Source organism: Channa argus, chromosome 7 (assembly GCF_033026475.1).
Source record: "Channa argus isolate prfri chromosome 7, Channa argus male v1.0, whole genome shotgun sequence".
Classification (NCBI taxonomy): domain Eukaryota; kingdom Metazoa; phylum Chordata; class Actinopteri; order Anabantiformes; family Channidae; genus Channa; species Channa argus.
Window position 1 is genome coordinate 25,399,831 of NC_090203.1, and position 25,003 is coordinate 25,424,833.

At 39.8% G+C, this 25,003-nt stretch overlaps 1 long non-coding RNA gene across 1 annotated transcript; it reads right to left on the bottom strand.

The window, feature by feature from the left end:
- Positions 1-49: 49 nt before the first annotated feature.
- LOC137130791 (uncharacterized) lies at positions 50-24,929 on the bottom strand. Its single transcript, XR_010914893.1, has 3 exons — positions 24,555-24,929; positions 13,912-13,980; positions 50-2,225 (listed from the first exon to the last, which is right to left on the bottom strand). It is a non-coding gene; the product is annotated as an uncharacterized lncRNA (long non-coding RNA).
- Positions 24,930-25,003: the final 74 nt, after the last annotated feature.

Sequence of the window (25,003 nt, forward strand, 5' to 3'; positions counted from 1 at the left end):
CATAAGTTTATTTCGAGTCGAGCAGTCACTGAAAAATCCTGGAGCCAAGACAGACAATGTAGATGGATGTAATCTGAACAGACAATTGAGCTGCTCCCAGTAGTAGATGTATGGATGGACAGAATCCAGCCATTGTCTCATGTTAAAGCAGTCTACAACATGACAAGATCCATTCCAGCAAATGCATATGCTTCACAATGTGTCTGACAGTTGACATTGTTCAGAGAGAAAGCTGCAAAAAAGTTATTTAGTCTCAAATTTGGCATTGAAAGTGTGTTGCCCCATATTGTAATACAAGACACTAGTAGTAGCCATATCAAATGTTGAAACAGAGAAATTCACTGTTTGTTGAACGCTATTTGCTCATTTTGATATTGATGCCAACAACGTGTTACAGAAAAGTGGCGACAAGGGCAACAAAAGTTGTTTAACAACTTAATAACAAATCTCACTGTAAACAGACACAGAAGTTGGGGAAGTCAAAATCCCAACAACAGCCTCTATGCCAGTTCTCTCTATCTTAGGTTTGTTCAGGGAAATTTTGCTTGCTCAAGTTATGTGTTGGACATTAACAATCACCAAACAAATGAGACAGACAGTAGTGTCCCGATTCTACTGTAGCTAATATTAAACAGATTTTATTAAATGAACGTTTAAATCCCTAAAGACCCTTAGGTTTGTCTCTATTATTGGTACATTTTTTTCTCCCTGAATTCTGTTATCTTCAGGGGACATTGTAGGAGCTGGGGACAGCTTGTACAAATGTCTTCACCGAGAAAAATGAAACTAGAGGAAGAAAGGCATTTAATTTCACTGAATACAATAATCCATCGTCCTCTTTTGCCAACAGAAACACTCAGTGTCTCCGTATTGGGAAATCATAACTTTCTGAACAGTTGTATAGCAATAATAATTTATGATTGTCACAGAATCCCATAGTATCGCTGGACTGTATTAAAAACAGATATGATGATATATTGAAATCACTGCATGGGCTCAGGAACATCTCTGAAAACTACTGTCAGTGAACACAGTTTGTCTCTGGATCCACAATAGCAGGTAAAAACTGCACCGTGCAAAGAAAGAAGCGTAGAAAAACAAGCTCCAGAAACAAGGCCGCCTTCTCTGAGCCTAAATGGACCCGGGCAAAAAGGAAAGGTGTCCTCTGGTCTGACGAGTCAAATTTAAAATTAGTTTTGGAAATCGTGGAAGCTGAATCCTCCATTCTGTGAGGGATCTATTTGTGCAGAATAATAAAGCTTACAGTGCTGCTAAAAGAAAATGTGATAAAACATCAACATGCCCCTGTCTTAATGATTTTGAATCATGTTGCTAGATGTTTCATTTCAAAATGAGCAAATATGTTTAAAAAATTTTCAGTTTCATCGTTCACTTTACAGTCAGACATAGAGTAGATTGGAAAGAAATTGGAAATGATTGAATTCTGTTATACACTTTTTCCGAGGTTCCAAAAAGTGCCATATTTTATTATAACACGAAGCAGATAAAGACAGACAGATATTCATTTCCATCCAAATGTCCAAACTTTGCAGGTCAGAGTTATAGATAAGGTCATCTCAGCTTTTGTTTCCACTGCAGTGAATAATACAAATACAGTACAGTGTTTGCTGTCAGCAAATCTACAACATTACTGTGATGTCTCTCCCAAAATACAGTAGAAGTTTCCCACTGTTTCCCGGCAGGAAATGGTTGGGAGGAACCCTGGTGTTGTGAAGAAGCCGCGTCTGACACTTCATCGGCCTGATTCACAACACCAGCTGACCCTCCCCACCCACACACAGTCGAATGATACAGTGCAGAGGCAGTGTTAAGGCTGCAGGCAGCAGTTCGTCGTCAGTAACTCGGTGACAGTAACAGCAGACACAGTGGAGCCACAGCTGTAAATGGAGTCTACATCTATTCAATGGAGACCATCAGTCTGTCTTATTACCATAAAAAGTAGTGAACTGAGATCACTCACCTTTCCTCTGCAGTACACTCTGCTCCTCAGCCACTACTCTACAACTATCTGCAGTGATAGTGAAGGTGCTTAGGAATAAAACACTGACTGGAGGAGGCTAAACTGGGCCAGAGAGCAGCACGGGTGCAGTACACTCCGTCCCCATTGGAGGGCAGTTTGCATTCAGCAGCTGTCTTCATCTCCCACTCGCTTTGCCCACAGTGGGATGATCCGATGCCAAGCTGGTCCCACAACACGACTTCACCTGCAGCGAATGAGACAGACGCAAGAAAATCACTTTAAAGCTGGAAAATGAGCTTTTCAAATAAACGTAGTGTTTGACATCGAAGCTTTAAAAACAGCAAGTTTGAAATGGAAAAAAGCTGAACAATCACATGAAACTTAATAACCTCACTTTTAAGTGCTTGTTTGAACCCAAACACAGTAAGTGATTATCTTTAGCAAACTCTCAGTGTGTGTGACTGCACAGAGAAGCACAAGGCAGCCCTCGCATATAATACTGCTCTATTTGGTTGTCTATTTATACAGTGTAGTGCCTTGGTATTGAGGACAGGACCACGATGGGGCTCAGAATAACTCTGGTTTCACAGCGGCAAGCCTTAATCCACCTTGAGCAGCCTGCTGTGTGTGCGAGCTGAAGTCGTGTCACGGTAAAGTACGTTTACAGCAAAATGATCATCAGGCAGTGTTCCAGTACAACGTGTTAAATGAACAAGTCATAATGAATACATTTCAAGGACAACAAACATTGACATTATCAGTACAATTGATTATATGAAAATTAATTCATTTTATTTTGTGTCACTCTCTAAAAATGAAAGGTCACATCTTTTCTCTTCATTAGATACTTAACTGATTTGAAATTCTTTTTTTTTTTTGGTTCTAGTTTGGGTAGTACATGTAAATAGATACCATTAAACTTCCCTCTGACTTTCCTCTGAAAAGGTACAAAAAACTCCTCCAGGTGACATCACTTGGAGGAACCTTCAGTTCAGATTATGTCATCTCGTTGCTCTAACTATGAAAGTTGTAATCATTGTCAATCTGCTTTTGTAGAGCTCCTTCAGATGATATTATCGGAACTCCTAATAATGAAAAACCCGTCCGGGTGATGTCATTTAATATTTAATAAGGAGAACTCAGAGGTAAGTTTAAAAGCATTAAGGTACATTTACATAAACTAAAGCTAAAGAAAGCAAGTGGAAAATGGCTGATGTTGCCCTTTAAAACATATCAAGGCCTTAAGTGTCCTTTCGTGTTGTAGATCTGCTCAGAATGTGTTCACAGCCTTTCATTTTGGCTATTTAACTCTGTTCTAAATTTATTTTGAAATGCAATAAATTGGATTGTGCACAGCTGCGCCCGGCACCTCTGTTGCAACATCAACAGAAGTGCCAGGTCAGCATGGTGGAAACATTGCCATGTGTGCTGCAGTGTTGGAAAACGATGTGCATACACATATTGCCATAATTGGGTCATTCAACACCCCACATCGGCTAACTGTCTTGGACACCCTGTTAAGGGAGCACATCCCTGAAAATGAAAGAGGAGTTGATGGTCATGGTCCCTGACTGAGTTTTTTCCTATGTAGTGCTGTCATTTAGTGAAGGCCGCTGGGATTTTGTGATGCTATATTTTAAACGTTTGGTGGATATTTTGCTTGCATTGGTACATGCAGCTTTTGAAACATTTCTGTGCCTTTGTTTTACTGCATTATTTGATCATTCTGGTGTTGGATTTTATGGCAGGACACAAGTGTCCACTGTTTGGTGCAGGGCAGGCAATGTGTCAGAGCTTTTTCTGCAGACAACTTACAACAAGTTGTGGTTGTTATTTGGACTTGACACCAAAGCAAAACCACAGCTTCAGTTAAAATAGCCAACCATCATGAGAGACACTTCTTCCCTAGTGTCCACCTTTTTTTGGCTAAACTCTGCTCACATGATGAAATTCCCCTCAGTTGTGGACTGTGGGTGAGTAAAGTAGTTCACTGTACGTCTTGTGTTGCTCAGTTGGACCAATTTTTACTGTGTTTGTCAAACTGGGTTTTAACTGTAGCCTTTGACAACTTCATTAATTGTTGGTTTGTCCTTCTGCCTGATCAAATTCACGACAGGTCAGGCCTTTACTAATTCCTCCACAAGCTGCTGTGTCACACTCAACATAACATCCTGGCAATACGTTTCTCCTAATCCCTTTTTATCAGGTTTGCTGGCCTTTCTAGTCAATCTAATTGCAACAAAGCCCACATAAGGGCTTTTTGTGCCAAAAGAAAGTTCTTTTAGGGTTTCAATTAAACGGCTGGGTCGGCCCAGTGGAAGATGTTGGCTGAATGCCAGTGTCCTTCAGACAAAGAATGTCACTGTGCATAATGGATAGAAACACTTGAGTGAGGAAAGAGGCAAAGAGGAGCAGAATGTGGGGGAATAAAGAAGATAGAAAACCCACTAAGCCGCATTTTTAGAGCTTTTTTTAGGGTGGGTGTAGGAGGGAGGCAAAAAGATTTAATCGAAACTAGCTGAAGGATTCTAAATCTGAGAAGAGAGATTCTCATTTAAAGAAGAATATTTATTATATTATTGCATTTGACTAGCATCAGAGTTTTGGACAATGCGAAGGTAGTCAAGAAATGAAGCTTGAAGCTTATTTAAAGAATTTCATCGATTTCCACTGCATTCGACGTTACAAGTCGGTAAATGTTGGCCTTTGTCTTGAGCTGCTCACTTTATCAGCTTTGACTACATTTACAGCAAAGCTGTCACATTGCATTGGGCCGTAGCGGTTTTTCTACGGCCCAATTCAGGCGTCTTTCTGGATGCCTGAGTGAATTCATCTATCACTAACAGAGAGTAAACAATCAAACTCCACCTGCCCGGCCTTCCTCAAAGCTCATCCATCCTAAAATATCCAACAACAGAGTTCCTGGGACTCCTTCAGCTTCCTCTCTGTAGCAGAATTGATCTTAAGATTTGTCTCCTGGTCTACAAATCTCTCAGCAGCTTTAACACATTAAACCTGCAAGTAAGGTGGAAATCTACACATCTCAGCGTCGTCTCCAGTGCTCACAGTTTTAATATAACTCAGAGTGTTTCAGAAAGCTGGTAACAGCTGAATTAACAATGCACGACACAATGTGCAAATTATGTAATGAAGCAGAAAGTCAAAATGTTGGGATCAGAGTGGTGAGGGACATGTAGCCATCAGAGCTACATGTGGCAGACTGGGGTTCGATGACACGTAGTGGTGGAGCACTTGCGGTGTGAAAATTCTCTTGCATTAGGTTCCTGAAGACGTTTTACCTCTCATCTGAAAGGCCTCTTTAGCTCTAACTTGAGACCATATTGGGGTCACATGGGGGTTCTTGTGCCACTTCACTTTTATATGTGTGAACGACGTCGAGTGTGCATTGTACGAGGACGATAAGTGGTGTTGCTGTTCCATATCCAGTCTCTCAAACCGCCTGATTTGTTTGTACAAATGAAACATAAGGAGGCATAAGGAGACTTTTTACCTGCACCAGTCTTGCTGGGAGGAGACAGAGGAAGTGCTGTGAGCCCGACGAAAAATCTAACAGTGTTTTATCAGTACATGTGGACATTGTACTGCCTTTAATATTTTGACACAGACCATTTGGTCAACATTGTTGCAACTTGCCAAATATGTACATTAACACTTTCTATGCATTATAATGTATTATTTATGCATTATAAAGTACATGTTTAGGAACCATGGTTTGATTGTGTTTAACATGTGTTCGAACTCTATTTGCAATTTTAGCCCTAAGATTCCAATTCAAAACACCTCCAATTCATACCTCAGTCCCACACATTCCGCATCGTTCTCTATTTCACTTAGAAAACATTTAAAAGTAAAAGAATGTGTTACAGATAGTCTTTTTATTTCCTTTTATGATCATCTCCTGGTAAATGTCTTCGGCACCGATGCCGCCCATATTCTCCTAACCTGTTCCATCCTCATCTCACTGCTGACTGTGTGTCTGTCTGTCTGTCTGTGTGTCTGTGATGGCCTATGATTGAATCACGTCTGGGAGAAAATCCGCTTAGCATCTGGCAGCATTCGTGCCTGTCTCTGACAGGCCCGGCAGCTCTCCTGCAGGTTTCATCTGCATTCCATTCATCACTATATTTTGCTTAGCAGACACCTTCGGAATGACAACTTTCCCAGAAACAAGACAACATGAGCGTGTACACTGAGTGAATTCATTTACCACAGGAGCAGAAGAAAAATGTATTCTCAAGGTGAGGATGATACTCATCCTATACTGTACATTCATTGCAGAAAGGTGACATACAGCTTTTTCTTTCTTTAACAATTCAAAGGATTTATTACAGTATGTAGCATGTCTGAATTTAAACTCTAAGGTACAAATAGATAAATGTGGCTGGGTTAGTCTAATTGATCATATCAGCTTTAAACAACATTGATTCGAGAGGAAAAGAAGGTTTCCGCACATTAAACCTGCTGTACTACAACACCTGCCTTATTGAAGGCAGATTGTCAATACTGATGCTAGTTAGTGCAAATTGACGGACAGATGTACTTTTGGCAAAACAACGTTCCAATTTGGACCCATCGTAAACACGATGACATCACTACTAGGACCACCTGGGCAGAGGAGCCCTGAGGATTTGGATTATGCACCAGAATAGGTGTATGTGTTAAATCTTGACCTTTCATATGTACTGTGGCTAAATGCTCAGAGTGTTTCTGTATATGCTGACTGACTATGTTTGAATCAACTTAGACCATTTGACTTTTTGCGGAAGAAATAGAAATGCATATTACAGAATTTAAGTTTTTTGTTTGCTTTTTTACAGAATAAATCTAAATACCACAAAACAAATATTTTACATTGTCCTTTAGAAAAAAAAATGCATCTTGAACATTTTGAGTTTCTATCTGTATAACTTTTAGTTACTTAATTCTTTTTATTTCTCATTTTCCATATTTTACATTTGTTGAAGCATTTTTATCTGATCTTCTTTTTTCTTGATCAAATGACTGACATAATGTAACCTGATAGGACAAAGGTTGGATTGTTTCCCCTATTACGTATTTTATTTATATTAAAATCTGGATACATTTTAGCAATATTGCTCTTTTTAAGTTCACACAAAAAAACATAAAAAATGTTAATAATATTTCGTAATATTTTCTGGTAACTTTACAAAAGGAAAGTAAAACTACTATTTGTGTTTTTCAAAGTAAAATATTTCAGTTCTATAAATTCTATTTTGTAGGAATTAAGTTGTGAAAATATTCAAGTAGTCATTAAGTTGGTTAATTTCTAAGTTTGTAATTTGTCGGCAGATCTCTAAGTCCATGTTTGCTCTGTTAAACTACACTGTAACAATGTTTTACCTCAACATCATACTGTCGTGATGGAAAATAACTCTCAAGTACTATACTCAAAATAATTTCCTCCAAAGTAAGATTCTAACATTATGATCTTTTGAGAATGTAACTGCCTAATAATATAAACAGCAGTTACACTAACTTCAATTTGTAAGTTTTAAAAGTGTGAATACAAGACGTTTGTTTCTTGTAGAGGTATACAAGAAGAAAAATCTGCTGTAAAGGATTTAACTACCTGCTGTGTAGAAAATACACATCAAGATGGTAAGTTGTATATTGTGCAGAAAGGCTTCTCTTTTATCATATTTCCATAAGTAAAAGGAAGAAAAGTCAGCACTGCTGGCTTCTTGCTTTTGGCATTATGGCCTTCATCCAGATGCTCTTTGGCAGCATTGCAGCTTGGCCAGCAATGCCACACCCAGTTAACACTGCTCTCCCCTGGGTCCATGTTGCCCCACCTCTCCCCGCTCCTGCTGGAGCCGTCCATCCTTCATACTCCTTTCAGACAGCAATGCTTACTCTGCTCTACAAAGAGAAAGAGATGGGGAGTGAAATAGAGTCTGCCCGCTGCTAAATAAACGCAAGCTTTTTGTTTCCTATTGCCCATTTTGTTTAGATCAGTCATTCACGTGGCACCTGACTTTGGCATCATTGATTTACCATCATTCATTCTGTAAGGAGGAGAGGGAAAATGAGATGAAAGTGGCTGACATTGAGAGATGAGGGGAGCAACAGGGATGCTGCATTCACGCGGTCTTTCATTAAGCCTCATTCATTTTCATAAATGTATACAATAAAGAAATGATCTACATACAGTAGGGCTCATCTTTCAGTTAAGGTTCACCATCATTTGGAAGTTCTTTTCACAGCTTCAGCAGATGTTTCCCTATTTTAAGTTACATTATCCATCCCATAGACATTATTATGTGACTCTGGTGACTGAAACATTGTAAAAGTATGTTACTGCCAATGAGAAAAATAAAAAGACATAAAAGAGATTTACAATCAAGCTTTAGCCCTAACTAACTGACTGACAGCCAGGAATATTGGCTGTAGTTTGTGAAGAGACAGAGAGGCTGAGTGATCGGCGGACAGCCAGATTGAGTCCAGTATTTCCAGCCCTAGAATAAACCCTAGTCTTATCGCAGGAGGAGCAGCTGGCTGCTGAGCAGGACAGGTGACAGAGATGATGCAGACAGCGGCCCTGCCTGCCAATCCAACAGCTCTCTGGATTCCCAGAGCGAGGTGGAAAAAGACCTTGACTGATAGACGCTTGAAAGGAGCTGTATAGTTAAAGTAGCAGTCACCATAAAGTCACAGCTACAGCGTATGAGCAGAAAAAAATTCTGCTGCTTCAGAGATTGGATGAAATTGTATTTGCAAATATTTCACAGATTGTGCAACCTGGGAAATGCCCAGACTGACTTGTGATAGGCAGGATTTAAAAGGATCATTGGATTTTATTGAATATAGAACAACGGTTATTTTAAGTGACTAGTACAACATGTTTGGGATGAACTGATAGAAATTCATTGGTTAGAAGGGTGAGTCTCACTCAATGACCTTTAGAAGTAAACATGTCTGCTCTGCTGCCACTGCTGCTCTGTAAGTCTGTACAACATATAAGGATAAATGATTAGAGTTTTCTCTACTAAAAATATTTTAAAATAAAGTAACTGACCAGCTTTAGGTCAGTAAGTATTTTTACACTGTTTTGCTAGTACTTTTACCTAAAATGTGAAGATGCAGTTTTGGCAGTAAATTTTAATGGACATTTCTTGATATCACTTGAAATGTGGTAAATGTGGTAGACCTGAACTGAAAAATGAAACCTAAGAGTTATTGAGCCACAGCGCAACCTAAAAGCATTTGAATGAATCTTTAGAATTTGGATTTTCTGTTCACTTGTAATATATTTACCGTGTATTATGTGCTACATAACTGTAAATCTTCATGGGCCTGATCCATATATACTTTCCAAACTGAAGATGACGGTGTCTTAAGGCCCATCAGGACAGAGGCACAGCAGCAAGAAGATAAATTAATGCCTATGAATAGGAGACAGCTTCCTCTGGTAGACAGTCCAAATATGAACCCGTCTGAGCCCTTAACACACTGCATCCAAACACAAATGAAACCTAGGGATGTTATTTTCTCGCTCTCCCAGAAGTTTCCTTTGAGCTCCACATATAAATCTTGACTTTTTTGTTTAAAGAAAGCAACTTTTAGTGCTTAATTAGTTCATAAACCCATGTAGGGTGTGCCAGCCCTGAAGCAGGGTCCCCACGGCAGACCAACAACAGTCTGCTCATTAGAAGAAGTCACTGGTCTGTGTCTGTCTCTCCGCATGGGCTGCTATCAACATCTTGGAGGCTTAGAGGATGCTACAGATGCACTGATAAACACACAAGCAAGAACTATAGATACAGGCACATCAACAACCCCTATAAAATGACCCAAAGACAAAAAAGGCTGCTGCCTACTAACAAGACTTTTTTGTGTGTTTCTTATTCTTCTGTGTCCATAAATGACTTCATTATAAACACATCAAAGAACCCTTGGGTGACAGGTTCCTTTATTCCTTCACACAGTGGTTTTGTTTTAAGTGAGTCCCACACCCATCACGATTTTCTTGAAAAAAACTCATTAGAGCACCAAATGGGTGTTGAGCCACCACTGAAAATAGTTCCCTTTGGTTTGACCTATTAAAAAAATTTGCTTTTTTAAAATACTGTAGCAGGAAAGCATTATTTTCTCGTGTATCAGTATCGTGGGTGCTGCCGAGAGATTATTGACACCCCCCTCCCCCCATTTTTTTTTTCTTTTTTTTGTAGGGATGTGTCCTTTTCGCAACTTCCTGTTTTTTATGCAGAATGTTTAGCCTCAAACATCATTATACTGATCTTAGATTATTCAGAGCAAAATGTGCATATCAATACCATCAGTATTGTATAAAGTGTGTAAAGTATTACTGGGTGATAAATGTATCTATTTCCAATGGGAGGTTGTAAATGATACAACTTTTATCCTTTGGCTCAAAGTTTGCTGCATTTTTCTAATTCATTCAATCACAATGTGTCCTGTCATACCTACTGTTTATATATATATAGTTTTTTATATTTTTTCCTTCTCAGTTACATTTCCAGGTTCTAAGTGCTCTGTACGCACAGCAGCACATGCACACACTCGCACACACACGCACACATACGCACACAGCCTCTTGTGCCTGCAAGTCATAGGCACAATGTACCAAAGTGCTGTGCCACTTGATGGCGAGGAGAGGCCGGGGAGGTACTGATCACTTCATGATGGGGGAGCTATTGTATTGCAGCTGCAGAGAGGGGAAAACATAAAGAGAAGCGGTGACTCGAGACTGGTTGGCCTTCTTTGACTGGATGTTTGGCAGGCGTGGCACACTGCAGCAGTACCAAACCAGCTGGCATTCACTGATAGACAGACAGGAAGCGAGAGAGAGAGAGCGAAGGAAAGGAAAGCAGAGGAAGACAGGGAGGATACAGGAAGAAAGACAGCTAAGAGACAGATGAAGAATGTGGCAGAGATAAGATGGAAGTGGGGAAGACAGTGACACAGTCACTCTTTGCACACACAGGCTTTAGAAATGTAACATCATGCTCCGAGTGTCTCTGCAGGGCAGTGCCATCGTCTCTCCTTTCATGCAGGTGATACTACTGACTATCCAATTTCTACAAGAACCAAATAGATTCATCAGCGGCAGAGCGGCTGATTACCAACACCTACATTGTTGCTTTATCTAATTAGCTTCTATGTGAACTCTGGGGTTCGATCATAAAAGTACCAAACGTGTCACTTTTATAATCCTTTTTGCAGAATAATTTAAATGAGAAGTGGGTACCTTTAGGCCACATTGTGGCTGGAGTCATTTCCAGGCCACATTAAATGATAGGATCTGTAATAAGACTGAAATATAAAGTTGATTGAGACAGGTGAAGGAGAGAGCTCTTGTTATATTAATCCTAATGTGAAAATGATGGAAGAAAGATGAAGTCAGATAGTGATTAAATGATTAATCCCACAAGGAGCTGGATGTAAGAGTTGTGTAACTAAAATTCTACCGATGCATTTATGCAATTATGTAATTTTGTTTAATACTTCCAAGGGAACAAATTTAAATTGAAAACAGTGACTCACAGTTACTAAGCAGGTAAAGACAGGATTATCAGATTAAGTCCAACTCAGAACTTCCAACTAATTAAAACATTCTCAGACAAGACCTTTATCTCTTTATTAACAAGTTTGTTGTATATTTAGAGGAGCCTGCCAATAAAATCAGAACTTTGAGGGATGAGAGTGAAAGCTCAGGATTATTTGCAGATAAAAGGAGGTTGCTATGGCGTTCTTTGAGAGCTGTGCAGTGTGGCCGACAGTTTGCTTTATCCCTCTAGTTAACTGAGTAGGATGTCTGCCAAACCCCCGAGGGACTCCATGCATATGTGTGTGTGTGTGTGTGTGTGTGTGTGTGCATGTGTGTGTGTGTGTGTGTGTGTGTGTGCATATTTGTATTTGTGTGATGGGCAGCTCCACTGGGGCAGGATTTGCTGAATGGACAGACTGACAGCCACAGTCTTCCTTTGAGCTGTGGACACACCAGAGGACGGCCTGACATGCTTTGCACCTCAGCTGCCTGACAAATTCAATTTTTCATCCTAATGTATATAGTGAAGGACTGTACATTTTAGAGAGGCCACTATCTATGCAGGTCCCTATTCTGGGACAAAGCACATCTTCAGAGCGTATTGAGGATGTATGTTTGCATCTAGTGCATGAAAGCTTTAACTACCAATGTCAGCCATTTTGGCTCGCTGAGCATGCTTATAATGTACAGAAGAGCCGCTATTTACATTCAAGCTTAGAAATAACAAGGTGATAAAGGAATAATGTTCAGGTAATAAAAGCAATATCACAATAGATCCAGTGGTAATAACCATTAATTAACTTTTTTTTTTATCATGGAATACATCTAATATAAGAGCAAATATTAATAGGCCCAAAACAAAGTGGTGAATACTGTGGAAACAGCTGTGACAAACATATTAAAGCTGTACTGTGAACCATGCGTGTATATACAAAAAGACAATTTAGCATTTTCCCACACAGTTTTATAGTTATTATGCAGACCTCACCACAGTGTTTCCCGGTAACAAACCACAGCATTGATGATGACTTTATTACTTTAAAACAAAACGGAATGTTTGGAACATAAAGGAAAGATACATTTCAGCAATGATTAATTTGGTGTAATTAACTATGGGCTGATAAAGACTTGCTATTCAAAGCATGACAATGCTCGAATGGTAGTTCGATGTCATATAGTTGATGATGTCATATAGTGTTTATTGAATACCCTATGACACAGCACTTAGTACATCAGAATACCTCCCTCATACTTATACTTCCAAATGACAGCATCTACAGCAGCTCTTTGTAGGAAATTGACCAACAATAATCAGTTGTAAACCTGCTTTTTTGCTAGAAATTATTAAGCCCATTCAGGAAGAGTAGAGAATCAGTGTCATTTTCCAGCAATTTTAAATAATTTTCGGACAGGTTTCAGTGCGCAAAAAATGCAAGAATCCAGAGATGTCTCTTTTTTTTATCCCCATAAGAATCTACACATCTGAAGCACATCGAGGATTTTTTGATATGCATTGTGCGAGGGCAAAAGGTGAGTCAATATTTTCTTTCTATGGTAAATAGTATACAGATACATGTAGTGTTACACACATATGAAATAAAAAATCTGAATATGCCTCATATGCCTATATGACCAAATCTATAGTATATCAGTACTATTTGGTTTTCAAACATCTCTGGTGGAACATGAAGTACATGAAGTACCTATAGCACCAATTGATGTTCTTACATTGATATTATACATTAAATTGATATTAAATCATAATCCTTGTCATTCTGGGTTCAGTCCATTTTTACCTAAACCAGACAATGGGTTTCAACGCCTCTGAGTTCTCCTGTTAGTGGCGCTTATTGACAATAAAGTAAAAATTTCCAACTCTCTGTCTGTCTGACTGATCAAACACTGTTCCATACCAAGCACAAACAGGGCAGAAGCCCAGAGAGTGACTCAGGATAATGACAGCAAAAACTTATTATTTAAGAAAGTTAGGTTTTAGATTAATTGAAAGTACATTTAACTGTTGTAGTTTCACTCTTTCCAAAAAGTCAAATCAATTTGTGGTTTTAATTAAAATGTTAAGAAAGGGTGTTGCGAGCATTACTATATTCAAATTAGCTCGCCCACATTGTACTGTTTTCTGTGCCATTGTTCTCTTTAGTCACAGATTTGTGTTCAAACACAGTAAGTGGTTAAAATATGCCATCTTTCTGCTTCATTTGGGGAGAAAAATTATAAAAGAAGTAACTGAAGAACCACTAAATTTCAGACTTATCATATCAACACAATCAAAGCCAAACAAAGCCGACCTTTGTCTTCACACTGTTGAAGTAAACAGGCAGTAGAAAAGCAGTAAACACTTTAATTAGCAGTAATTCCCTACCTCTCACATGAATCCAGCGCTGCAAGTCGAAAAACCTCTGTGCTCTCCAAATAAAGGCTGGTGACCAGTCTGCAGGAAGAAAGCAAATGTCAAACTCATTCACTGGTTTTCCTTTAATAACAATGATAAAGGGCCATTGCTGTGTGTTTTTAACTGGACCCACCTCACACACCCTCACACACACACACTGTAGCTTTTTCATTCAGGGCAACAAATAACTTTAAAGTGTTCAGTAAATGCGCACAGGCATTGGATGCCTGTGTGTGTTTGCAGATATTTCTTATCTGTATGTGTGTGTGTGTGTACGTGTGTGTGCTGTCCCTATAGCTCATCTGTGGGTACTGCCTCCCTATTGACTGCGTGTCTCCCAGGCAGTGTGGTGGTGATGAGGTCCACTTTACGTTTGATAATAAGCTCATTAGTGATGCAGCCGCACGGTGCACAGCTCCCTGCCTATATCCCAGCTATGATTATTAACATTGATTGGCTCAGGAGAAAGCAGGCGCTGCTCATGGACCAATGGAGGCAGAGGTTGTTGGGGTGTAATGGCTGAGCAGACAACTATTGATTTAGACATGGAGGGAGAGTAAATGGAGTCTGAACGGTTTGCCTTTGAGGTGAGGTAGTTACCAGTGGCACTGGGAGGTGTGTATTTTAACATCATCAATTCAAAACCACAGGAACACATGACTGTTAATAATCATAGGGTTATTTTGAAATATTTGTGGTTCAGGAAAATATTCTGGCATCCAGTTGACCCTACATGTACTGAATATGTAGTGTCTGCAACAACACTATGACTAATGTTCCAAAATGTTTAATCGAGCATTTTTTTAAAATCTATCATACTATCTTGCATGTACACCTCTCCTCTTACTTCTTGAAGCAGAAATCCTTGAATTCTCTGATTGGTTTGAAGGGTTTGCGTCGGACAAAAAATGAAGTGAACATCTCTGCCAACAGCAGCTGTTCACATCAAGATAAGCTCACATATTTTTACAAAAAATATTAATTTCATTAATACAGGTGTGGAAACACTGTCACTTATAGCATATTACAAAGTACTAATGCAAAAAATACCAAGTAATAGCAAGTACTCATGCAAAATTTCAAGTGAATATTACTGGATTATAATTATTATATTAATGTGTTCATCACTATACTGGTGCAACTGGTACCAATGGAGCTTTTGAACCTAATATTTCTAATGTTAATGTTAATGTTAATGAATATAGTACTAGCAGGTAGCTTGAAAATTTCGTGCCATGAATCAATAAAGCCGGATGATTTATACTGTATTTTGTTTTACTATTCGGATTCTAAAATGTAACTATAGGTATTAAATAAATGTAGATGAGTCTAATATACAATTTTTGAAATACGTCAAATTTGTATATTAGATTAAGTAATAGGTTGAATGTGCTACTTAAATTAATGTGTGTAATGTAATGTAATGGTTTTACTTCACTTTATAAAACAATTACGTTCTCTGTATAACATTTCTTGCATCACATACATTGTGTGGTTGATTTATAAAACAGTTTTGCGTGTTTATTATTATTTTAAAAATTTCGGCCTTTTTGTGCAATTTTTGGGCAGCTGAATTCAGAGAATTCAGAGCAAAACATTATTACTTAAATGCATAAATACATAATCTGTTTTAAGTTATGTACAAAATACATAACTTAAAATACCTGAAAGTACTTCTATATAACCAATAACAACTATACCAGAGATTAGTTTGACTTGACTTGATTTGTCAGTATGAGGTGATGCAGGCTGATTTGGTTTTATGTGTCAGATATAAGATTTTTTTCTGCTAGCACAGCGTAACACAGCTAGAGATGAGACAAATTTCATGGTGATCAATCTATTTAGAAACAATATTCATGTGAACATAATTGAAATAATTGGAACATTTATTGAAATCTGGGCAAACGGCAAATAATGTTTATTTGTTTGGACTGTTCATTTAAAGCCTATAATGCTTGTGAAAAACCAAAATAAGGGACATATAATAATTAGGCCTTATATCAAACACATGATTGCGCTTTACATTCAGATGGATCTTTGTTGAAGTCATGCTGTACTTTGTGCTCCAACAATCCCTCGCCTCCTTCCTAAGAAACGAGGATATGGAATTAGGGCAGCCTAAAAAAGAGGTTGGAATAGAAAGATGAGCACTGAGGCTCCAGGGTCTGGTCAAAATTACCTCAGTCTGCTCCTCAAATGAAAGCAAATGTGTCCTCACTGCTCTGCTAAAAGCTCCAAACAGAGGTTGCTCATTGACTGACACACACACACATACAGAGCCTTAAATAGCACACTGCATTAGCTTTCATCTGCATCACTTTGACAGGAACATTTGACTATTGATTAACAAACCATCTCTCTCACACACACACACACAACTCTGTTCTATAAAGAGCAGCTGAAAAGGCAGGTTTTTGTCCTCTTTTCCAAGCTGATTTGAACTGCTGCGTGTGAGAATCTGAAGTCAACAGAAATCATTCATGCTTTTAGAAAGTAACAAACAACGGCCTTGAGTGGATTTTCAAAGCCCTCTGATTTCAAGATTGTGTTGGGATCAAGAGGCTTTTCAGACATTCCTTTATGCTGATGTTCTCCATGTATTCATGCACCTGGTTCACCTCATCTCTCCCTGCAACCTCCAGCCTCCTAGTGACACCCACTCAGCTCGACCAAAGAGGCACAAAACCAGCAGAGAAAGGCAGAATTAAAGAGACGGACTGGCTGAGGCCACACACATAAATCCTCCTTTCTGCACACACACACACACACACACACACACACACGCTCTCTCTCTATGATAAAACTCGTAAAACTCTGTCGCTCAATTAATGTCTGGTTTTATCTGGTTTTAACATACCTGCCATCCTCAGCTGGAATTAAAGCCTCACCTCTTTCTCTCTCTTTCTTTTACACACAGACACATACACACCCACGCACACATAGAAACACACACACACACACACATACACACACACGTTTATTTTTCTCTAAGTAGCTAAGCACACTGTGTGGGATTAGACGCTGTGGTAATAACTTCCATGGTAAAAAAAAAAAAAGAAAATTCATCTTCCTCACATTTACAAAGACTTTAGCTTTCATAAATAGAATTGCCAGCAAGTCCAGATTCAAACCATGCCTGTTTAATCATGTGAAAATACCAGCGTGGGGTCTTCTCTGCTGCAGAGTGTTTAGTGTTTTGTGGATTGGATGATGATGAGCGTGGGGCTAATGCTGCAAACTGTCTCGTTCAGTGTTTTCGACAGTCTTTTGCAGTTCAAATAGTGGATTGGAAACTGCTGACGTTCCGGTGGTGGATATTGCTCTCTTGCCCGGCAGCGCCCTAAATCCCCTGTTGCGAGGAGTGTGGTGTGAAATCCATTTACCACAGATTCCTGCAGAAGGCTTGTCATCTCATTGAAAAGATGCCCTGGAATATGGATGAAGCCTTTATGGGAGATGTAAAAAAAAAAAAAAAAAAAAAAAAAAGTATGTTGTTCTTCTCTTTTACCATATTCTCCCCGCTCTTTGTCTATTGCTTCTTTGTCTCTGTGAGAAAGAAGTTTCTCCTGGAAATAAACACAGCTGGCTAATCTATCATAGCGGGGTTAATCTTTCATAAAAGGTGTCAGGAGACTTGATACAGTCCTGTTCCCTGAGGCATGGGAGCTCTAACAGGCATAAATGAAGGTTTATCATGTCTTTTACTTCAGTGTGTGTAACTCCTGGTGTACTCATGCCCTGACAATACACTTAGCATTTAACCTCTGACTGATCAGATCAAAACCACACACTAGTGCATCAATCACATTAGTCCCAGCTTATTACCCTGGTCTCTGTTTGCACAAAATGTAACTCTTTGCTTTGTTCCTGCATTGTTCAGGTCTGCACATTTACTGTAATATGCTGCATTTACTCAGAATCTATATAAAACTTTTTTATTCTCTGCCCTGACTCTAGTTTTTGAATAAAAACTGGAAGCAAAACAAACAAAAAATGAAATGAATTCCTAAATAATTGTGCAGACTCATGTCGTGTCTCTACAAGGATCCTGGCGACAGTCGAGTCACATCGCTTCAGGAGGAGCAGCCTCAAAAGCCATTTCTTTTGTCTGAGGAGAAACAAAGGTCTCACACAGCTGCTCTTGAACGCAGCATTATCATTTATAATGTCAGCAGAATCTAGAAATAGTTTTTCTAATCACAAACATGAAGGAGAAATTTGTCATTTTAATTAAAGCCTTGTTTGATGGTTTTAACATTCTCTGTGCTTCCCCCTCTTTTGAGCCAATCAGAAGTGGTCCTGATGAGAGGGAATTTATGTGTATGTGTGTGTGTGTGTGTGCCATGCCTCCACTCTACAGTGCTATTTCAGGTCTGGATACCTTTGTGTGCAGCTATGTATATGTCAAACAAAGGGCCGCTATTAATGCCGGTTTGTCTGCCATCCATACGCCCAGGCTGGGGGAGGGACGACAGGGATGTGTGTGTGTTTGTAGTGTGTGCGTGTGTGTCTACAGGGAGCAACCAGGCGTGTGAAAACACTCCACACTGATTTTTTTCCTCCTATTTTTTCTACAACCCTTTGTGCTTCATTTCTTTCATTCCACTGTCCTTTCCCTTCATTTTCATGTCTTCACCTCATCTCAACGACCCTCTCACCTTCTTCTCTTTCCAGCTTCTCTTTCCCTCCCGCCACCCCCTACCCCCACACAAGCACACACTCTTCCTCTCTGTTGTCCCTCAGATGTCATCCAGCGCACAGCCAGGAGCTAATATTAGCCTGCAACAAATTATAATGGAAGTTTACCGCCCATTACAGCTCCTTTGGTAGGAGACAATCTTTGATATGGAAATGCTGCTGCTGCTGCTGCTGTCTAGGATGCATACATATGCACTACAACTGATTCTTCCGTGAGTGTGTTTGTGTAAATGGTGCGTGGGAAGACAATGATAATTCGGGGACGATCCTCAGGGAACCCTGGTGTAAACCAGTTTGAGAAACTGGGGCTGAGGGTATATAACCTCTGGGCTTTTTTATATGTTTTGTTGCAGCCTACAGCCAGTTTACGCACACATCACAGTGACACAAGACAAATGGTAGGTGTGGATGAAGGACTTACTACCAGGCAAAAGGCTCTTTAATGCGTTCAAAGCCACACTAATTATCTATGTGCTAAAAGTAGAGGAAGGGTGGTGGGTGCTAACAGTAAGTCAGGCAGTGGGAACAAAGAAGCACGAGCATACAGTTCAAATCCATCACTAGTTGCAGAAAATGGACTTCCAAGCGTGGAGAGACAGTAAAAGAACAAATAAGAACAAATCCATGGCATAAACATGAAATGCACAGAGTGAAGAAATCCAACAACACAAAGACAAAGAAAAAGGACTTACCTTTCAATTCCACAGCCACATGTGAGAGTCCACTGCTGTTCTCACACACACACACTCACACACACACACACACAAACACACACACTCCGAGTCATCACACATGTGCTCCCATGCGCTCACACACACTGTGTGCAAGGAGGGAGAGACGAGAACCCATCATTGTTCTCATAACCCCTCCCACACAGATTCGTAGCGCTGTCTAGATGGAAACATGTAGGAGTAGCACTCTGTCACACACACACACACTTTCTCACAGTGTCTCGGTAAAAATCATGCAGCATCAACAGTCTACCTTGTTGCAGTCTCCCTGTACTCCAGGAATTCCAACACACACAGACACACACACTTATCCTCACTCCTATATGCTCCCAGCACACAAAGACTCCCGCTCACAGGACGTGTGATCATGTGATGTGTGTGTGAGTGCATGTGAGAGCATGTGCTCTATTTCTGCTGCCTGTTCCTTAGCTATTATGTGTACAGTGTGGAAATGTCAAATGTGTGTTGTTCCATTGGTGCAAGTGTGTATTTCTCTGCACACAATAGTTGTGCAGCTCTGTCTATATGTACTGTGTGTTTTCACACATTTGTGTGTGTGCATGTGTGCGTGTTAGTGTTTTAGCCAAAAGGGTTAGGTGTTAGGATAAACAAAGAGGCACCTTTACAACCCCCAATTCTGCACGGCCATCAGAGAGGAAACAGCTCTCACGTCCATATGCTGTTAGTCCTGAGGGGCAGTGTGGCTACATGTACTTACCCTCTCTGCATTATTGATGGATGGTAATGGTGCCATTACAACAGGATAGGAAGCTGCTGGATGTTTAAACATGGAACTGACGAGGACGATGTCCACTGGACCCATCTGTGGTATTTTCTGCTGACTGCAGGTGTTTGAATCCAGCTAAGTGAGCTGTTTGTAGTTTCTGACTCAGTCTTACAGCAGCTCAGACATACTGTAAATCCTAAAAACAGCAGAGTGGAACCTTTTAGGAAGAGTTTGGGATGGTGTGAGGACAAAATAACAACATGTCACGTATGACTTTATTAGTTAATGTGCTCTTAATTTTTCATAAATTTCCATACATTCAATTAATTTGAATAATTATTCTATAAATTCTATACATTATAAAATCATTTACAGAATTTATAGATTTATAGAATTCTATAAATTCTATAATTTGAATTTTAACCCTTGGAGACAAAATGAACTCAGGTTTCAGTCTGCTGTGCTTTTTTAAACATTTTTGTTAGACCCAATTCGAAATGACATGTAATAGAATCCATTTAAAAGGTGCAAATAAAATAACATTTGCAGGTATTAATACAAGTTAAATTGAAACAATGTTATGTCATTTACTCCAGCATCAAATGTGCAGACATCCTACAGCGTTAAAATATCTATTGAAAAATGTAAAGAAATTTGTTGTCTTTGTTAGCGACTCTGTAATAGAGAACAAAGGGTTTAAGCGTCCTCTTGGTGACACACACACACACACGCCCAAGTGAACATGACTTGAATTCAGGAGAATGGTAATAATATGCATTGACATACTAGACACAGCATTTTCAGTTATTGTGTTTAGTTTTTTAATGCATTTTTATAGTAATTTCACTTTCAGGTATCTAATGCAGCAGAGTGGGGTATTCGGGACAGTTACACTGTTGTCACTGTCAATTCTGGCTACCTGGACCATACAAAAATATATATAAATATATATTATTTCTTTTCATTTTAGTGGTACATACATAAAACTAACATAATAAAAATATCTGAGTTAATATGTCGCCTATTTCCCCCCTGATGAATAAACGTGATGGAGATCACCACAATTCACCCCCCCTCAGTTCAGCATATTCCTTCTTTCTGACCACCATCATGGTATTTTGTCTAAAGAATTTATTTCTTTATTTTATTACATGGATTAAACAGACAGGACACTGCCAGTAGAAAGAAGTAAAGGATGCAACGTACCACACACAACTATCACACAACACAGGCTATACTGCTAATTTCCTTTTCCCTAATTCTGTGCCATATTGAGATTAAGCATGAAAGTTGATTCTTCATATTTAAATCGTGATTGGAGATAATGAAAGCTCTACCGACATCTTATTATCCCTACAGAATTTGTGCTTTCATTTGAAACAATATTAAGTTCAGTTGCTGAAAGGTGTAAAAACACAGCTTCACATTGGCCTGGGGACATCAGCGAGATTTACACTGAATTCAGATCTGTACTGATAATAACGCTATTGAGTAATTTCATATTACTCTGTCTAGTATTTTCCACTGCAGTACACACCAGTGTACAGTGCATTTATGTCAACATGAGTGTAACATTTTATATTTTTGAAATAATGAATGTGCACTATAGTTGTAGTGTATTTACTATTTACTTGCAGGTTGTGTTTCTTCCAAAATATCGTTTGTGAATGAAAAACTAGAAACAACCACGTCACTGATGACTGTACTGATTAAATCTAATTGTATTAGAGATTTAATAGATATAAAACATATTGTTTTGTGTCACATAGAAATGATGATTCCCATTTATTTTGGAATCAAATTACAGCCACGATCAGAACGTGTTTTTAGAAAGGTAGGCAACCATTTTCCACATGTATGAAATAATCAAACATATGCCGTAATACCATATATGATCAGAGCTTTGCAACAATTATTTGGTAAGATGAGATTGAATCCTCACAGTAAAAACACTATGAACAGGATTAAATGTATCAAATATATTAAATCAAATACAGCACTGACACTACAGTGAATGCCACACCCAAGGGCCTTTATTCAAACACACTCTCTGGAAACTATCCTGCTCTGTTTCAGTGGAGGTCTCACACACACACACACACATACATGACCACGATGACCGGTGTTTGTGTAGGAAACACAAGCACCAGCTCGGTGTGTGACGATACTGCTGTATCCTCACATTATACTCTGCAGAGAGAGAAACCACAGCCCAGCGAACACGGCTGGCGCCTCGCTGCCTGTCGGAGTCAGGGAAGGATGACCAAGCACTCAGCAAGGGAAACAGATTGAATTACTGCATATCAAATTAAACCAAACTAATTCAATTGGGGACGTCTGTTATTTGCGTGCTTTGATAGGAGGCTTGTTTCTGAAATACGTTTTTTTTTTTTTTCACAGATTTTCAAATTGACACACAGCTTTAGTTTGATTCCTCACAGATCTCAGTGACTAAGCAGCAGGATGAGATGAACTAATATTCTAATGTTCTACAGTGTGAGTTTGTAAGTGTTGATAATGATTCACAGCTGAGAGGGGTTTGTGGCATTACACAGTTGCATACAGTAACTGTTTTATGCGTTTCAATATTCAAATTACTGCTGGCTGGCTGAGAGCAGCTCCAGGGCAGAGAAACAAGCCAAACACACATACACACAAACACACTCATGTGCTATCAGTGTCAACGCTTCGGGCAATTATTAGAACATGTAAGAAGCTGTTAGATGAAGGAGGGAGGGGGGAGAAAATAGTGATCTGCTGTAAGATAAAAGCTGCAAAGAAAACAAGAGTGAAAATATGTCTGAGTGTGTAAGTCCAGAAATATCAGCCCAGATAGAGGGGACCTTGAAGGGGTGGGGTGGGGGGTAGGGAATGTACAGTACCTGCTATCTCCTGGCCTATTAATGAGCTACCCTACTCTGTGTAATGGTACACACACCTACACAAATCTTCCTGACTGTGCAGTACAAATAAGGACATTTTGAGCCCATCAAAAATGAAATTAGTTGAGATCTTTGCAGGTTTCCCACATAACGCAACAGAATCATCATTCACGAATGCCACAGCTTCACAGAATATTATAATTTTCTTTTTTTATTACAACATTTGCACACTTTTCTCTGGGAACAAGTCTGAGAGTCTAATTGCAACAACATATATAAGTTGAGAGCAAGGAAAATTGACCCCGCCTTTGATGGCACCTGGCTGTACATGTGAGCCGTATGGCTTTATCTTAAATCCTCATGAATCCGGCTGAAATCTATTTTTTTCCCTGGGCAGCAGCCACTTTGAGGAAAAAAAAGGACTTTAAAACATAATTCTACAGCAGAAAGAACAAAAAGATAAATAGCTGCTAAAGGTAAAAAATTAGCATAACAGCCACCTTAGACCAGGTGAGCGGCTCGACACACACATACACAATCTCTATGACAAGCACTTACCATGGCGGCCCCCCCCCCACGATGACGACCTCTGTCCCCCCCAGCTGTCCTCCCGAGGCCTGTAATGTGGAGCTAATGCAGCTGCTGTAGAGCCTCTGTGAAATGGAGACCATCACCCTCTTCTTGCCTGTAATTCCTCCACCTCAGGGGGTTTAAGTGACTAAATCAGTGGAAGCAACAATAAAACACACTCCATCCTGATAGGTCGGCTGGGTAAAGCAACCCCTCGCCTCAACCACCTAACATCAGCTGGCTTCACAGCACTGCTACCCAACAACTACCAATTCTCTGGGACTATTGGCTCTGCCTCCTCTGACTTCCTGTCCAGAAATGAGTAGACAATTGTGTTCTGCAGGAATGTGTGTGCTTAAGTGCCAGCGGAGCCCAAAGATTCACATGGACACACACACACACACACGCAAACACAGCTTCTTAATGCATCCCTTTGTCTCTGGGGGTTGCATAATGATTCCATGACAGCCTGTCAGACTTCACATGAAATTGATTCCACGCAGCCAAAGCTTCTCTTCCTCTCCCCACATACACCAATAACGGTATCCCCTGAAAACTCTGCTCTTAATCAAGCTTTCAAATCTGTTATTCTGTTATAAAATGGCCCATCTCATACTATCCTTGGCAAACAAAGACAAGGAGCACAGACTCTAATAGTGTAGGATGTAAATGTGTTTAAAATGCTGTCAGGGCCACTTTCAAATCGGAGAAGTCCAGGTTCGAAGCCGATACTGGCTTTAAAAGTGCCGTGGAGCTTCTGTGCTGAACCAGCTACCAGATGAGAACAGTATTTACCAGAAATACACATTTCTTTCAGTTCATCCAATAACCATACCTTCAAGTGTCCACTACGTATGAGTGGCCTGTAGGCCTTGCAGAAAGGGCTCTATTAGACATACATAAGAATACCATAGTGTTTAAATGCATGAATGAGTGTGAGTGTGAGTGCAGCCGTGTGTATCAGATGCACATGCACGTGTGGCACAGTGGTGTGTGACTTACCCCTGGCTGTCCCTGAGGGCTGAACATGCTCTGACAGTGGTGATGCATCTCAGCGTCCCGCTCCTCCACCAGCTTTCATCTACAGGCGTGTTCGCTATCACTCAAAACTCCCTCCTTCTCCTTCTTCTTCCTACCGCTTTTGTCTTACCATAATGTCTCCATCCTTTCTCTTTCCCTTTCACTACTTTCACCTCTTTCTAGTTCTGTTTCTTTCTTTGACTCTGAATTTCCTCACTCTTAATTTGACTTTCTCGCTCTTTCTTTCTTCTTTTTCTCTCTCCCTCTCTCATCCTTTCCTTCCCCTCCTCTCTGTCGCCCTCACCAGCGCTCCAGGAGCTTGGTATCGCTGTCTCTCGGCTGGCACAGAGAAAAGGCAGACACATGGGAGGGCTGTTTTGTAATCCAGCAGGTCATACCACCCTGGCACATGAAGGGGGGTGGGTGGGGGG